Here is a 5367-nt window from a genome sequence, read left to right on the forward strand (position 1 = left end):
GTCATCGCTTTTAGTCTCAGTCCAAGATGGTGACACACAAGATTTTCTGCTTGTACAGTAAAAGCTCAATAGTTAATCCTCTCGTGCTGTGTTCTTGGTTTAGCAGGAATAACCAGATTCCCATGAAAGCAGTAATGAACAATAAACATAGTAAAAGATAAAATACTAAAAATAGACAACCAATCACCTCACAGCATTGTAGTCATGTGTGTTTATGACTCGTTGTTGATGGCGTCCCCTTTAGCTGTTGTTTTCTTCTGTCTTTTATTGAGAAAAAAAAAAAAAACAGATTTTTGTGGTGAAATGAGAATTTGATGAACCCAGCACTTCATCTGGTAAACAAGCAAGGCCTAGACTCTTTACTGTTGGGGAAATTATTGATATTTATTCTCTGGGTGAAGTGTTTAACCTTATGCAGACAATGAGAGTGGTTTGGACATGCAAACTGATGAAATTGATAAGGAAAGTAGCGATTCAGGTGAAAAAAATATGGTAGTTGAAAGATAGGCTAGTTATTGATATTCTTCTGAATTTTTTCGTGATTCTCTCCATTTGTTTGCCTGCAATCATTACTCTTGAGTTGTATTTGGAAGTATTTATTTTTTTGTTCAGGAGCCCAGGTGGAGGGTACAGTTAGACACGGCGGTTTAGGTTTCATAGGGTTAATACACACAAAAGCAGTAGAATGAGTGAGCATCGTTTATTTTTTTCTGCACCGAGTGTGTAACAGGAACTGATCGTATCCTAGTTATGACTACTTTGAATACTAAGTAGACACTGCTGGTTGTTAACTTGTTTAGCCCCTGGTCGACTCCCATTCAACAGATATATGATTAACGGAATTTCTTCCATGACTGTCCTTCTCTTTTGAGAAGTGTATCTTAGACTGCATTTTCTAATATATTCTTTCTTATCCTATAATTGTAGAATGTGATTTGGAGATGATTCAGATGCTAATTTTGGTAACTGAACTGAGAATGTCTCTAATTGATTAACTGAACTGAGACTGTCTCTAATTGAGATGGATATGATTCCACAATCTGGCAATCAAGTATCTGTAGTGTCTGCCAAATCTGTTTATCTTAAGGATCACTTCTGAATATTGGCCACCAATTTGAAGGATCTATACATATTTTTGCCCTCACTTTGCCAAATTTGTATATATCCAGTTAAGCTTCTGAACTTTATCCTTTCACTGATATACCACGGTGTGTGTCTGGTTTTCCTTTCCACCACAAACCTTTACTGTTCTGTATAACTTTTTAGTTCACATGCATTGAGTTTTCTTCTCCGGTACCCCATCTCTCTTGACTTCAGTTCTATGACCTTATATGCCAGTCTGATATGTTACGATTAGCTGCCCACATATCACCATTGTTACAGACTTCAGCTGTAGATCTCAGACCCGCCATCCGACAATTTGATTATGCAAAGTACTCCCTTTCATTATCTCTGCTGATATTTTTTGCTACTATTACTTATGCAGCTCATCTTGTTACAATCATTTATTGCATTTTTTATTGTTGTTGCTACTGTTGTAATACTTGTAGCTGATGCCCTTCACTCTGTCAATATTGTGATTGTTGTTGTTGTTGTTGTTGCTGCTGCTGCACTTCTCCTTTTTGCAGCTGTGTATTAGATATTGCTGTTCTAACTATTGCATCTAATTTACAAAATAGCATCTGTTATTGTTTTTCAAGATAACAGCAAGATAAAACTACCTGGCTGTTAGTGTCCAGACATGTTTTTTTTTTCTTTTTTGCTCCCCAATAAAATTCCTGTCCTCTCTGTGAAAGGGGAAACATAAGGGTGCCAGCAGAGATTTCACGTGCAGTTTTGGTGGAGCCCATCCCCTGCAAACCTATATGCAGAAAAGGGGGAGTGCAACTCAATCGTTTAATAAACACTAACGAGCTCCCCGTCAGAATTTCTGGCTCTAAATATTCACCTGTTCTGTCAACTGAATACCAGGTGAGTTAAATTAGTGTGGAGGGGGCTAACACATGTACGCAGAAGTGTGTACCCTTAATGGAATTCTCAAGCAGACTGACAAGGTTGAACCTTCAAATTGTAGGTACTATCCATCTGACAGGCTTCTGCATAGTCTCCATCTACCCAGTATCACTCACAAGATACAGGTCAGCTGTGAGGCTGGAGAAAATGACATTTTGAACAAGATGCCACTTTGCAGAATCAAAGCCGGAACCTCACAATTGTGAAACAAACTTCTTTAATCATTTGGCTGTAATGTGCCAACTCTTTGTGGGTGGAGGGCATACACGGACATATACATTTAAATGAGGTGCTCCAGGGCAGCCACAGTCCAATAAGAGAAATTAGTAAATATCTTCTATCTTTTGCTTGTCTCAGTCATTAGACTGTGGCCATGCTGGGGGCACTGCTTGGAAGGATTTCTAGTCATTCTATCAGTCTGTTTTGCTGAACTTCTAAGTTACAGGGACATAAACACACCAACACTGGTTGTCAAGTGGGAGGGAGAGGTAAGGCACACACACACACACCACACACACACATTCACACACACATATCTATTTCTTTATTGCCCACAAGGGGCTACACACAGAGGGGACAAACAGGGACAGACAAACGGATTAAGTCGTTTATATCGACCCCAGTGCGTAACTGGTACTTATTTAATCGACCCCGAAAGGATGAAAGGCAAAGTCGACCTCGGCGGAATTTAAACTCAGAACGTAGTGGCAGATGAAATACCACTAAGCATATCGCCCGCCGCGCTAACGTTTCTGCCAGCTCACCGCCTTTCACACACACATATCTGATAGGCTTCTTTCAGTTTCCATCTACCAAATCCACTCACAAGGCTTTGGTCAGCCCAAGGCTATATTATAAGATACTTGCCCAAGGTGCCATGCAATGGGACTGAACTTGGAACCATGTGGATGGGAAGCTAGCTTCTTACCATACAGCCACTCTTGCAGAACTCTGAGTAATCAGGGAGTGAATCATTATACTTTGTAGGAATAAGTTCTGTAGAATATATCAATTATTCTCCTTTGCATTCTAAATGTAAACACACACACACACACACACACACACACACACACACACACACACACACACACACACACACGTGTGTACATTTTATATCATATGGAAATGAGATTGTGCGACAATTATGTCTTTTCTCAAGAGAATTAGCAGCTGAAGTGAATTGGTTTAAAATGGGAATGATTCCATTTTATCCCCAAACACATCTCTTTCATATTTTATCCTGGTGCAATGAGTGGGGGGAAAAAAAAAAGGGAAAAATCAATAGTAATAGTAATTTCTAAATTTGGCACATGACCATCCAAATTTTGGCAAGGAGTATAATTTGATTGAATTAAACCCCCAGTACTTGTCAGGTACCTCCGGAAAGATGAAACACCAGGTTATCCTTGGTCCTGAATTGAAATTCTGTATTTAAAAGTTCATAGTAAAATACCCCCGGCATTTCAGCTGATATTCTACCAATTCTGCTACATTGGCCCAAAGCCAGACATTTTTATACGAGGGGGTATATTTGATTGGGTCGTTCACCTACTTCAGAGATAAAAGGGCAGAGTAGAACCAGGCAGAATTTGAGCTCAGAATACCATGCAATGAAACTAAATATTAATAAATAATTAAGTTCAGCTCTTGAGAGCCACTACAAATGCTATTATAATAACGGGAATAATTAATATAATATTATTCAATAATTACAGTGAAATATTTATGAGCTCAACAGGAAATTAAACACAATATATTACTTCAATACAATTTTTACATACTTATAATTAAGACTCACTCAAAATTTTAATCTAATTTTGCTTAGCTTACTAATTAAGTATATTAATGTAAGTAAACTAACAAAAAAAATTGCAAGTAAAAAAAATTATTAATACAACACCCCCACACACACACACACACCTTCACACCCCAAAGGAGCTTCCATAAATCAACACTAGTCTTTTGTGGAAAGGCAATTTGGTTATATATGGTGGTGGTGGTCTATGGTAGTGTCTACTTTGATTGTGTATGTGTTTGTGTAACTCCACACACATAAACATACAGTTACACATACCTACCTAACTACGCACAAATATATTTATGTTTTTATGTAATGTATGTGTGTGTGGGGGGGGGCATTCTTATTTGATATATAGAGGTAGTAGCAACGGTCAGCAGCCTTTTACTACAATACATTGATAATAATGGTGGTGGATGTGTCTGTCATCATTGTCATTGTGGTAGCGTTTAGTATTGGCTTTGTCAGTGTCCGATTGTTTAAGTATATTTTCATGTAGACACAGCTATTACAGAAATAGTTACTAACCGCAAAAGTTCGTTACAAGCGTAGGTGTGTGTAATCTTTTGTACAAGCAGTAAGAGGAAATTGTTTGGGAAGGTTTTTGCACCTCGGTAAAGAAACAGCCACCAGTTGGGGTTAGGTCTACCACTGGTTCTCAACTGGGGTACACATGAGATTTTGCTGTTAAAATTTTTGCGTGCAATAAACAAGTTATACTTCTACAATACACTGAATGTTTAAACATTTTTTTAATACAATTCCTAATAAGATTTAATCATAAAAATATAATAGGACTTTTTAGACATCAAATGGCTTATGGGGCTTTCCCACCGAGTAAGATAGAAGTCGAAGGGATCCATAGGCAAAAATGGTTTTGAGAACCACTGGTTCTACATTCTAATTCAATTGTAGTTTTGAAACTAAAGAATTTCTTAGTATCAAATATTCTTTTCTACTCTAGACACAGGGCTTGAAATTTTTAGGGAGGGGACCAGTCGATTAGATCAATCCCAGTACACAACTGGTACTTAATTTATCGACCCTGAAAAGATAAAAAGCAAAGTCAACCTCAGCGGAGTTTGAACTCAGAATGTAAAAACAGACGAAGTACTGCTTAGTATTTCATCCGGCATGCTAATGTTTCCGCCAGCTTCCCGCCTTCTTAGTATCAAATATCGGTTTCGTTTTGATTGAGTTCAAAGCTTCCCTTCCCTGCTTGTGTGTTTTTGATGGAGAGAAAGGAATGACGACTGTTGTAATCTTTCGAGGATCAAGTGAAACAGTAGCTTTGTTCGTATGAGTTTTTTCTTCCGACCGTTTTCGATGATGCATGATGGCCTCAGCATGCCAACCTATTGCAGATTCAACGGGGTTGGTCCCAAGGTTCGATAATTAAACCAGGCCATTGACATTATAATTTTTTGACTAATATTGAGACCGACGAAGGAAGCTACACATCCTACTTACAGGATGTGACGGGGATGGAGTGGGGTTACTGCTCAGGCCAGGTAAAAAATGGTTTGACAGGTGACCACGTTATCAATTATACTACA

The 5367-nt window shown here is 38.3% G+C and overlaps 1 protein-coding gene across 17 annotated transcripts in view; it reads left to right on the forward strand.

Moving 5' to 3' along the window:
* Nucleotides 1-5367, forward strand: part of LOC106874507 (muscleblind-like protein 1) — a 370239-nt gene that overhangs the window by 263907 nt on the left and 100965 nt on the right. The window lies entirely within an intron of this gene.

This window comes from Octopus bimaculoides, chromosome 19, assembly GCF_046866305.1.
Source record: "Octopus bimaculoides isolate indiv1 chromosome 19, ASM4686630v1, whole genome shotgun sequence".
Taxonomy (NCBI): Eukaryota; Metazoa; Mollusca; class Cephalopoda; order Octopoda; family Octopodidae; genus Octopus; species Octopus bimaculoides.